The sequence below is a fragment of the Salvelinus namaycush genome, unplaced genomic scaffold (assembly GCF_016432855.1).
Source record: "Salvelinus namaycush isolate Seneca unplaced genomic scaffold, SaNama_1.0 Scaffold1913, whole genome shotgun sequence".
In the NCBI taxonomy this organism is placed as follows: Eukaryota; Metazoa; Chordata; class Actinopteri; order Salmoniformes; family Salmonidae; genus Salvelinus; species Salvelinus namaycush.
In genome coordinates this window covers 19,034-31,813 of record NW_024058690.1, presented here as the reverse complement: position 1 = coordinate 31,813, position 12,780 = coordinate 19,034, and positions in this window count along the sequence as shown.

Here is a 12,780-nt window from a genome sequence, read left to right as displayed (position 1 = left end):
CCAGCTGTGGTTGTTATCAGTAGGCTACTCTAGACCAGCTGTGGTTGTTATCAGTAGGCTACTCTAGACCAGCTGTGGTTGTTATCAGTAGGCTACTCTAGACCAGCTGTGGTTGTTATCAGTAGGCTACTCTAGACCAGCTGTGGTTGTTATCAGTAGGCTACTCTAGACCAGCTGTGGTTGTTATCAGTAGGCTACTCTAGACCAGCTGTGGTTGTTATCAGTAGGCTACTCTAGACCAGCTGTGGTTGTTATCAGTAGGCTACTCTAGACCAGCTGTGGTTGTTATCAGTAGGCTACTCTAGACCAGCTGTGGTTGTTATCAGTAGGCTACACTAGGCCAGCTGTGGTTGTTATCAGTAGGCTACTCTAGACCAGCTGTGGTTGTTATCAGTAGGCTACTCTAGGCCAGCTGTGGTTGTTATCAGTAGACTACTCTAGACCAGCTGTGGTTGTTATCAGTAGGCTACTCTAGACCAGCTGTGGTTGTTATCAGTAGGCTACTCTAGACCAGCTGTGGTTGTTATCAGTAGGCTACTCTAGACCAGCTGTGGTTGTTATCAGTAGGCTACTCTAGACCAGCTGTGGTTGTTATCAGTAGGCTACTCTAGACCAGCTGTGGTTGTTATCAGTAGGCTACTCTAGACCAGCTGTGGTTGTTATCAGTAGGCTACTCTAGACCAGCTGTGGTTGTTATCAGTAGGCTACTCTAGACCAGCTGTGGTTGTTATCAGTAGGCTACTCTAGACCAGCTGTGGTTGTTATCAGTAGGCTACTCTAGACCAGCTGTGGTTGTTATCAGTAGGCTACTCTAGACCAGCTGTGGTTGTTATCAGTAGGCTACTCTGGGCCAGCTGTGGTCGTTATCAGTAGGCTACTCTGGACCAGCTGTGGTTGTTATCAGTAGGCTACTCCGGACCAGCTGTGGTTGTTATCAGTAGGCTACTCTAGGCCAGCTGTGGTTGTTATCAGTAGGCTACTCTAGACCAGCTGTGGTTGTTATCAGTAGGCTACTCTAGGCCAGCTGTGGTTGTTATCAGTAGGCTACTCTAGACCAGCTGTGGTTGTTATCAGTAGGCTACTCTAGGCCAGATGTGGTTGTTATCAGTAGGCTACTCTAGACCAGCTGTGGTTGTTATCAGTAGGCTACTCTAGACCAGCTGTGGTTGTTATCAGTAGGCTACTCTAGACCAGCTGTGGTTGTTATCAGTAGGCTACTCTAGGCCAGATGTGGTTGTTATCAGTAGGCTACTCTAGACCAGCTGTGGTTGTTATCAGTAGACTACTCTAGACCAGCTGTGGTTGTTATCAGTAGACTACTCTAGACCAGCTGTGGTTGTTATCAGTAGGCTACTCTAGACCAGCTGTGGTTATCAGGCTACTCTAGACCAGCTGTGGTTGTTATCAGTCTACTCTAGACCAGCTGTGGTTGTTATCAGTAGGCTACTCTAGACCAGCTGTGGTTGTTATCAGTAGGCTACTCTAGACCAGCTGTGGTTGTTATCAGTAGGCTACTCTAGACCAGCTGTGGTTGTTATCAGTAGGCTACTCTAGACCAGCTGTGGTTGTTATCAGTAGGCTACTCTAGACCAGCTGTGGTTGTTATCAGTAGGCTACTCTAGACCAGCTGTGGTTGTTATCAGTAGGCTACTCTAGACCAGCTGTGGTTGTTATCAGTAGGCTACTCTAGACCAGCTGTGGTTGTTATCAGTAGGCTACTCTAGACCAGCTGTGGTTGTTATCAGTAGGCTACTCTAGACCAGCTGTGGTTGTTATCAGTAGGCTACTCTAGACCAGCTGTGGTTGTTATCAGTAGGCTACTCTAGACCAGCTGTGGTTGTTATCAGTAGGCTACTCTAGACCAGCTGTGGTTGTTATCAGTAGGCTACTCTAGACCAGCTGTGGTTGTTATCAGTAGGCTACTCTAGACCAGCTGTGGTTGTTATCAGTAGGCTACTCTAGACCAGCTGTGGTTGTTATCAGTAGGCTACTCTAGACCAGCTGTGGTTGTTATCAGTAGGCTACTCTAGGCCAGCTGTGGTTGTTATCAGTAGGCTACTCTAGGCCAGCTGTGGTTGTTATCAGTAGGCTACTCTAGGCCAGCTGTGGTTGTTATCAGTAGGCTACTCTAGGCCAGCTGTGGTTGTTATCAGTAGGCTACTCTAGACCAGCTGTGGTTATCAGTAGGCTACTCTAGACCAGCTGTGGTTGTTATCAGTAGGCTACTCTAGACCAGCTGTGGTTGTTATCAGTAGGCTACTCTAGACCAGCTGTGGTTGTTATCAGTAGGCTACTCTAGACCAGCTGTGGTTGTTATCAGTAGGCTACTCTAGACCAGCTGTGGTTGTTATCAGTAGGCTACTCTAGACCAGCTGTGGTTGTTATCAGTAGGCTACTCTAGACCAGCTGTGGTTGTTATCAGTAGGCTACTCTAGACCAGCTGTGGTTGTTATCAGTAGGCTACTCTAGACCAGCTGTGGTTGTTATCAGTAGGCTACTCTAGACCAGCTGTGGTTGTTATCAGTAGGCTACTCTAGGCCAGCTGTGGTTGTTATCAGTAGGCTACTCTAGACCAGCTGTGGTTGTTATCAGTAGGCTACTCTAGACCAGCTGTGGTTGTTATCAGTAGGCTACTCTAGACCAGCTGTGGTTGTTATCAGTAGGCTACTCTAGACCAGCTGTGGTTGTTATCAGTAGGCTACTCTGGGCCAGCTGTGGTCGTTATCAGTAGGCTACTCTGGACCAGCTGTGGTTGTTATCAGTAGGCTACTCCGGACCAGCTGTGGTTGTTATCAGTAGGCTACTCTAGGCCAGCTGTGGTTGTTATCAGTAGGCTACTCTAGACCAGCTGTGGTTGTTATCAGTAGGCTACTCTAGGCCAGCTGTGGTTGTTATCAGTAGGCTACTCTAGACCAGCTGTGGTTGTTATCAGTAGGCTACTCTAGGCCAGATGTGGTTGTTATCAGTAGGCTACTCTAGACCAGCTGTGGTTGTTATCAGTAGGCTACTCTAGACCAGCTGTGGTTGTTATCAGTAGGCTACTCTAGACCAGCTGTGGTTGTTATCAGTAGGCTACTCTAGGCCAGATGTGGTTGTTATCAGTAGGCTACTCTAGACCAGCTGTGGTTGTTATCAGTAGACTACTCTAGACCAGCTGTGGTTGTTATCAGTAGGCTACTCTAGACCAGCTGTAGTTGTTATCAGTAGGCTACTCCAGGCCAGCTGTGGTTATCAGGCTACTCTAGGCCAGCTGTGGTTATCAGGCTACTCTAGGCCAGCTGTGGTTGTTATCAGTAGGCTACTCTAGGCCAGCTGTGGTTGTTATCAGTAGGCTACTCTAGACCAGCTGTGGTTGTTATCAGTAGGCTACTCTAGACCAGCTGTGGTTGTTATCAGTAGGCTACTCTAGACCAGCTGTGGTTGTTATCAGTAGGCTACTCTAGACCAGCTGTGGTTGTTATCAGTAGGCTACTCTAGACCAGCTGTGGTTGTTATCAGTAGGCTACTCTAGACCAGCTGTGGTTGTTATCAGTAGGCTACTCTAGACCAGCTGTGGTTGTTATCAGTAGGCTACTCTAGACCAGCTGTGGTTGTTATCAGTAGGCTACTCTAGACCAGCTGTGGTTGTTATCAGTAGGCTACTCTAGACCAGCTGTGGTTGTTATCAGTAGGCTACTCTAGACCAGCTGTGGTTGTTATCAGTAGGCTACTCTAGACCAGCTGTGGTTGTTATCAGTAGGCTACTCTAGACCAGCTGTGGTTGTTATCAGTAGGCTACTCTAGACCAGCTGTGGTTGTTATCAGTAGGCTACTCTAGACCAGCTGTGGTTGTTATCAGTAGGCTACTCTAGACCAGCTGTGGTTGTTATCAGTAGGCTACTCTAGACCAGCTGTGGTTGTTATCAGTAGGCTACTCTAGACCAGCTGTGGTTGTTATCAGTAGGCTACTCTAGACCAGCTGTGGTTGTTATCAGTAGGCTACTCTAGGCCAGCTGTGGTTGTTATCAGTAGGCTACTCTAGGCCAGCTGTGGTTGTTATCAGTAGGCTACTCTAGGCCAGCTGTGGTTGTTATCAGTAGGCTACTCTAGACCAGCTGTGGTTATCAGTAGGCTACTCTAGACCAGCTGTGGTTGTTATCAGTAGGCTACTCTAGACCAGCTGTGGTTGTTATCAGTAGGCTACTCTAGACCAGCTGTGGTTGTTATCAGTAGGCTACTCTAGACCAGCTGTGGTTGTTATCAGTAGGCTACTCTAGACCAGCTGTGGTTGTTATCAGTAGGCTACTCTAGACCAGCTGTGGTTGTTATCAGTAGGCTACTCTAGACCAGCTGTGGTTGTTATCAGTAGGCTACTCTAGACCAGCTGTGGTTGTTATCAGTAGGCTACTCTAGACCAGCTGTGGTTGTTATCAGTAGGCTACTCTAGACCAGCTGTGGTTGTTATCAGTAGGCTACTCTAGACCAGCTGTGGTTGTTATCAGTAGGCTACTCTAGACCAGCTGTGGTTGTTATCAGTAGGCTACTCTAGGCCAGCTGTGGTTGTTATCAGTAGGCTACTCTAGACCAGCTGTGGTTGTTATCAGTAGGCTACTCTAGACCAGCTGTGGTTGTTATCAGTAGGCTACTCTAGACCAGCTGTGGTTGTTATCAGTAGGCTACTCTAGACCAGCTGTGGTTGTTATCAGTAGGCTACTCTAGACCAGCTGTGGTTGTTATCAGTAGGCTACTCTAGGCCAGCTGTGGTTGTTATCAGTAGACTACTCTAGACCAGCTGTGGTTGTTATCAGTAGGCTACTCTAGGCCAGCTGTGGTTGTTATCAGTAGACTACTCTAGACCAGCTGTGGTTGTTATCAGTAGGCTACTCTAGACCAGCTGTGGTTGTTATCAGTAGGCTACTCTAGACCAGCTGTGGTTGTTATCAGTAGGCTACTCTAGACCAGCTGTGGTTGTTATCAGTAGGCTACTCTAGACCAGCTGTGGTTGTTATCAGTAGGCTACTCTAGACCAGCTGTGGTTGTTATCAGTAGGCTACTCTAGACCAGCTGTGGTTGTTATCAGTAGACTACTCTAGACCAGCTGTAGTTGTTATCAGTAGGCTACTCTAGACCAGCTGTGGTTGTTATCAGTAGGCTACTCTAGGCCAGCTGTGGTTGTTATCAGTAGGCTACTCTAGACCAGCTGTGGTTGTTATCAGTAGGCTACTCTAGACCAGCTGTGGTTGTTATCAGTAGGCTACTCTAGGCCAGCTGTGGTTGTTATCAGTTGGCTACTCTAGGCAAGCTGTGGTTGTTATCAGTTGGCTACTCTAGGCAAGCTGTGGTTGTTATCAGTAGGCTACTCTAGGCCAGCTGTGGTTGTTATCAGTAGACTACTCTAGACCAGCTGTGGTTGTTATCAGTAGGCTACTCTAGACCAGCTGTGGTTGTTATCAGTAGGCTACTCTAGACCAGCTGTGGTTGTTATCAGTAGGCTACTCTAGACCAGCTGTGGTTGTTATCAGTAGGCTACTCTAGGCCAGCTGTGGTTGTTATCAGTAGGCTACTCTAGACCAGCTGTGGTTGTTATCAGTAGGCTACTCTAGACCAGCTGTGGTTGTTATCAGTAGGCTACTCTAGGCCAGCTGTGGTTGTTATCAGTAGACTACTCTAGACCAGCTGTGGTTGTTATCAGTAGGCTACTCTAGACCAGCTGTGGTTGTTATCAGTAGGCTACTCTAGGCCAGCTGTGGTTGTTATCAGTAGGCTACTCTAGGCCAGCTGTGGTTGTTATCAGTAGACTACTCTAGACCAGCTGTGGTTGTTATCAGTAGGCTACTCTAGGCCAGATGTGGTTGTTATCAGTAGGCTACTCTAGGCCAGATGTGGTTGTTATCAGTAGGCTACTCTAGACCAGCTGTGGTTGTTATCAGTAGACTACTCTAGACCAGCTGTGGTTGTTATCAGTAGGCTACTCTAGGCCAGCTGTGGTTGTTATCAGTAGGCTACTCTAGACCAGCTGTGGTTATCAGGCTACTCTAGACCAGCTGTGGTTGTTATCAGTAGGCTACTCTAGACCAGCTGTGGTTGTTATCAGTAGGCTACTCTAGACCAGCTGTGGTTGTTATCAGTAGGCTACTCTAGACCAGCTGTGGTTGTTATCAGTAGGCTACTCTAGACCAGCTGTGGTTGTTATCAGTAGACTACTCTAGACCAGCTGTAGTTGTTATCAGTAGGCTACTCTAGACCAGCTGTGGTTGTTATCAGTAGGCTACTCTAGGCCAGCTGTGGTTGTTATCAGTAGGCTACTCTAGACCAGCTGTGGTTGTTATCAGTAGGCTACTCTAGACCAGCTGTGGTTGTTATCAGTAGGCTACTCTAGGCCAGCTGTGGTTGTTATCAGTTGGCTACTCTAGGCAAGCTGTGGTTGTTATCAGTTGGCTACTCTAGGCAAGCTGTGGTTGTTATCAGTAGGCTACTCTAGGCCAGCTGTGGTTGTTATCAGTAGACTACTCTAGACCAGCTGTGGTTGTTATCAGTAGGCTACTCTAGACCAGCTGTGGTTGTTATCAGTAGGCTACTCTAGACCAGCTGTGGTTGTTATCAGTAGGCTACTCTAGACCAGCTGTGGTTGTTATCAGTAGGCTACTCTAGGCCAGCTGTGGTTGTTATCAGTAGGCTACTCTAGACCAGCTGTGGTTGTTATCAGTAGGCTACTCTAAACCAGCTGTGGTTGTTATCAGTAGGCTACTCTAGGCCAGCTGTGGTTGTTATCAGTAGACTACTCTAGACCAGCTGTGGTTGTTATCAGTAGGCTACTCTAGACCAGCTGTGGTTGTTATCAGTAGGCTACTCTAGACCAGCTGTGGTTGTTATCAGTAGGCTACTCTAGGCCAGCTGTGGTTGTTATCAGTAGGCTACTCTAGACCAGCTGTGGTTGTTATCAGTAGGCTACTCTAGACCAGCTGTGGTTGTTATCAGTAGGCTACTCTAGGCCAGCTGTGGTTGTTATCAGTAGACTACTCTAGACCAGCTGTGGTTGTTATCAGTAGACTACTCTAGACCAGCTGTGGTTGTTATCAGTAGGCTACTCTAGACCAGCTGTGGTTGTTATCAGTAGGCTACTCTAGGCCAGCTGTGGTTGTTATCAGTAGGCTACTCTAGGCCAGCTGTGGTTGTTATCAGTAGACTACTCTAGACCAGCTGTGGTTGTTATCAGTAGGCTACTCTAGGCCAGATGTGGTTGTTATCAGTAGGCTACTCTAGGCCAGATGTGGTTGTTATCAGTAGGCTACTCTAGACCAGCTGTGGTTGTTATCAGTAGACTACTCTAGACCAGCTGTGGTTGTTATCAGTAGGCTACTCTAGGCCAGCTGTGGTTGTTATCAGTAGGCTACTCTAGACCAGCTGTGGTTATCAGGCTACTCTAGACCAGCTGTGGTTGTTATCAGTAGGCTACTCTAGACCAGCTGTGGTTGTTATCAGTAGGCTACTCTAGACCAGCTGTGGTTGTTATCAGTAGGCTACTCTAGACCAGCTGTGGTTGTTATCAGTAGGCTACTCTAGACCAGCTGTGGTTGTTATCAGTAGACTACTCTAGACCAGCTGTAGTTGTTATCAGTAGGCTACTCTAGACCAGCTGTGGTTGTTATCAGTAGGCTACTCTAGGCCAGCTGTGGTTGTTATCAGTAGGCTACTCTAGACCAGCTGTGGTTGTTATCAGTAGGCTACTCTAGACCAGCTGTGGTTGTTATCAGTAGGCTACTCTAGGCCAGCTGTGGTTGTTATCAGTTGGCTACTCTAGGCAAGCTGTGGTTGTTATCAGTTGGCTACTCTAGGCAAGCTGTGGTTGTTATCAGTAGGCTACTCTAGGCCAGCTGTGGTTGTTATCAGTAGACTACTCTAGACCAGCTGTGGTTGTTATCAGTAGGCTACTCTAGACCAGCTGTGGTTGTTATCAGTAGGCTACTCTAGACCAGCTGTGGTTGTTATCAGTAGGCTACTCTAGACCAGCTGTGGTTGTTATCAGTAGGCTACTCTAGGCCAGCTGTGGTTGTTATCAGTAGGCTACTCTAGACCAGCTGTGGTTGTTATCAGTAGGCTACTCTAGACCAGCTGTGGTTGTTATCAGTAGGCTACTCTAGGCCAGCTGTGGTTGTTATCAGTAGACTACTCTAGACCAGCTGTGGTTGTTATCAGTAGGCTACTCTAGACCAGCTGTGGTTGTTATCAGTAGGCTACTCTAGACCAGCTGTGGTTGTTATCAGTAGGCTACTCTAGGCCAGCTGTGGTTGTTATCAGTAGGCTACTCTAGACCAGCTGTGGTTGTTATCAGTAGGCTACTCTAGACCAGCTGTGGTTGTTATCAGTAGGCTACTCTAGGCCAGCTGTGGTTGTTATCAGTAGACTACTCTAGACCAGCTGTGGTTGTTATCAGTAGGCTACTCTAGACCAGCTGTGGTTGTTATCAGTAGGCTACTCTAGGCCAGCTGTGGTTGTTATCAGTAGGCTACTCTAGGCCAGCTGTGGTTGTTATCAGTAGACTACTCTAGACCAGCTGTGGTTGTTATCAGTAGGCTACTCTAGGCCAGATGTGGTTGTTATCAGTAGGCTACTCTAGGCCAGCTGTGGTTGTTATCAGTAGGCTACTCTAGACCAGCTGTGGTTGTTATCAGTAGGACTACTCTAGACCAGCTGTGGTTGTTATCAGTAGGCTACTCTAGACCAGCTGTGGTTGTTATCAGTAGGCTACTCTAGACCAGCTGTGGTTGTTATCAGTAGGCTACTCTAGACCAGCTGTGGTTGTTATCAGTAGGCTACTCTAGACCAGCTGTGGTTGTTATCAGTAGGCTACTCTAGACCAGCTGTGGTTGTTATCAGTAGGCTACTCTAGACCAGCTGTGGTTGTTATCAGTAGGCTACTCTAGACCAGCTGTGGTTGTTATCAGTAGGCTACTCTAGACCAGCTGTGGTTGTTATCAGTAGGCTACTCTAGACCAGCTGTAGTTGTTATCAGTAGGCTACTCTAGACCACTCTAGACCAGCTGTGGTTGTTATCAGTAGGCTACTCTAGACCAGCTGTGGTTGTTATCAGTAGGCTACTCTAGACCAGCTGTGGTTGTTATCAGTAGGCTACTCTAGGCCAGCTGTGGTTGTTATCAGTAGGCTACTCTAGGCCAGCTGTGGTTGTTATCAGTAGGCTACTCTAGACCAGCTGTGGTTGTTATCAGTAGGCTACTCTAGGCCAGCTGTGGTTGTTATCAGTAGGCTACTCTAGACCAGCTGTGGTTGTTATCAGTAGGCTACTCTAGACCAGCTGTGGTTGTTATCAGTAGGCTACTCTAGACCAGCTGTGGTTGTTATCAGTAGGCTACTCTAGACCAGCTGTGGTTGTTATCAGTAGGCTACTCTAGACCAGCTGTGGTTGTTATCAGTAGGCTACTCTAGACCAGCTGTGGTTGTTATCAGTAGGCTACTCTAGACCAGCTGTGGTTGTTATCAGTAGGCTACTCTAGACCAGCTGTGGTTGTTATCAGTAGGCTACTCTAGACCAGCTGTGGTTGTTATCAGTAGGCTACTCTAGACCAGCTGTGGTTGTTATCAGTAGGCTACTCTAGACCACTCTAGACCAGCTGTGGTTGTTATCAGTAGGCTACTCTAGACCAGCTGTGGTTGTTATCAGTAGACTACTCTAGACCAGCTGTGGTTGTTATCAGTAGGCTACTCTAGACCAGCTGTGGTTGTTATCAGTAGGCTACTCTAGACCAGCTGTGGTTGTTATCAGTAGGCTACTCTAGGCCAGCTGTGGTTGTTATCAGTAGGCTACTCTAGACCAGCTGTGGTTGTTATCAGTAGGCTACTCTAGACCAGCTGTGGTTGTTATCAGTAGGCTACTCTAGACCAGCTGTGGTTGTTATCAGTAGGCTACTCTAGACCAGCTGTGGTTGTTATCAGGCTACTCTAGACCAGCTGTGGTTGTTATCAGTAGGCTACTCTAGACCAGCTGTGGTTGTTATCAGTAGGCTACTCTAGACCAGCTGTGGTTGTTATCAGTAGGCTACTCTAGACCAGCTGTGGTTGTTATCAGTAGGCTACTCTAGACCAGCTGTGGTTGTTATCAGTAGGCTACTCTAGACCAGCTGTGGTTGTTATCAGTAGACTACTCTAGACCAGCTGTGGTTGTTATCAGTAGGCTACTCTAGACCAGCTGTGGTTGTTATCAGTAGGCTACTCTAGACCAGCTGTGGTTGTTATCAGTAGGCTACTCTAGACCAGCTGTGGTTGTTATCAGTAGGCTACTCTAGACCAGCTGTGGTTGTTATCAGTAGGCTACTCTAGACCAGCTGTGGTTGTTATCAGTAGGCTACTCTAGACCAGCTGTGGTTGTTATCAGTAGGCTACTCTAGGCCAGCTGTGGTTGTTATCAGTAGGCTACTCTAGACCAGCTGTGGTTGTTATCAGTAGGCTACTCTAGACCAGCTGTGGTTGTTATCAGTAGGCTACTCTAGACCAGCTGTGGTTGTTATCAGTAGGCTACTCTAGACCAGCTGTGGTTGTTATCAGTAGGCTACTCTAGACCAGCTGTGGTTGTTATCAGTAGGCTACTCTAGACCAGCTGTGGTTGTTATCAGTAGGCTACTCTAGACCAGCTGTGGTTGTTATCAGTAGGCTACTCAGACCAGCTGTGGTTGTTATCAGTAGGCTACTCTAGACCAGCTGTGGTTGTTATCAGTAGGCTACTCTAGACCAGCTGTGGTTGTTATCAGTAGGCTACTCTAGACCAGCTGTGGTTGTTATCAGTAGGCTACTCTAGACCAGCTGTGGTTGTTATCAGTAGGCTACTCTAGACCAGCTGTGGTTGTTATCAGTAGGCTACTCTAGACCAGCTGTGGTTGTTATCAGTAGGCTACTCTAGACCAGCTGTGGTTGTTATCAGTAGGCTACTCCAGGCCAGCTGTGGTTGTTATCAGTAGGCTACTCCAGGCCAGCTGTGGTTGTTATCAGTAGGCTACTCCAGGCCAGCTGTGGTTGTTATCAGTAGGCTACTCTAGACCAGCTGTGGTTGTTATCAGTAGGCTACTCTAGACCAGCTGTGGTTGTTATCAGTAGGCTACTCCAGGCCAGCTGTGGTTGTTATCAGTAGGCTACTCTAGACCAGCTGTGGTTGTTATCAGTAGGCTACTCTAGACCAGCTGTGGTTGTTATCAGTAGGCTACTCTAGACCAGCTGTGGTTGTTATCAGTAGGCTACTCTAGACCAGCTGTGGTTGTTATCAGTAGGCTACTCTAGGCCAGCTGTGGTTATCAGTAGGCTACTCTAGACCAGCTGTGGTTGTGATCAGTAGGCTACTCTAGGCCAGCTGTGGTTGTTATCAGTAGGCTACTCTAGACCAGCTGTGGTTGTTATCAGTAGCCTACTCTAGGCCAGCTGTGGTTGTTATCAGTAGGCTACTCTAGGCCAGCTGTGGTTGTTATCAGTAGGCTACTCTAGACCAGCTGTGGTTGTTATCAGTAGGCTACTCCAGGCCAGCTGTGGTTGTTATCAGTAGGCTACTCCAGGCCAGCTGTGGTTGTTATCAGTAGGCTACTCCAGGCCAGCTGTGGTTGTTATCAGTAGGCTACTCTAGACCAGCTGTGGTTGTTATCAGTAGGCTACTCTAGACCAGCTGTGGTTGTTATCAGTAGGCTACTCTAGACCAGCTGTGGTTGTTATCAGTAGGCTACTCTAGACCAGCTGTGGTTGTTATCAGTAGGCTACTCTAGACCAGCTGTGGTTGTTATCAGTAGGCTAGTCTAGACCAGCTGTGGTTGTTATCAGTAGGCTACTCTAGACCAGCTGTGGTTGTTATCAGTAGGCTACTCTAGACCAGCTGTGGTTGTTATCAGTAGGCTACTCTAGACCAGCTGTGGTTGTTATCAGTAGACTACTATAGACCAGCTGTGGTTGTTATCAGTAGGCTACTCTAGACCAGCTGTGGTTGTTATCAGTAGACTACTCTAGACCAGCTGTGGTTGTTATCAGTAGGCTACTCTAGACCAGCTGTGGTTGTTATCAGGCTACTCTAGGCCAGCTGTGGTTGTTATCAGTAGGCTACTCTAGACCAGCTGTGGTTGTTATCAGTAGACTACTATAGACCAGCTGTGGTTGTTATCAGTAGGCTACTCTAGACCAGCTGTGGTTGTTATCAGTAGACTACTCTAGACCAGCTGTGGTTGTTATCAGTAGGCTACTCTAGACCAGCTGTGGTTGTTATCAGGCTACTCTAGGCCAGCTGTGGTTGTTATCAGTAGGCTACTCTAGACCAGCTGTGGTTGTTATCAGTAGGCTACTCTAGACCAGCTGTGGTTGTTATCAGTAGGCTACTCTAGACCAGCTGTGGTTGTTATCAGTAGGCTACTCTAGACCAGCTGTGGTTGTTATCAGTAGGCTACTCTAGACCAGCTGTGGTTGTTATCAGTAGGCTACTCTAGACCAGCTGTGGTTGTTATCAGTAGTCTACTCTAGACCAGCTGTGGTTGTTATCAGTAGGCTACTCTAGACCAGCTGTGGTTGTTATCAGTAGGCTACTCTAGACCAGCTGTGGTTGTTATCAGTAGGCTACTCTAGACCAGCTGTGGTTGTTATCAGTAGGCTACTCTAGACCAGCTGTGGTTGTTATCAGTAGGCTACTCTAGACCAGCTGTGGTTGTTATCAGTAGGCTACTCTAGGCCAGCTGTGGTTGTTATCAGTAGGCTACTCTAGACCAGCTGTGGTTGTTATCAGTAGGCTACTCTAGACCAGCTGTGGTTGTTATCAGTAGGCTA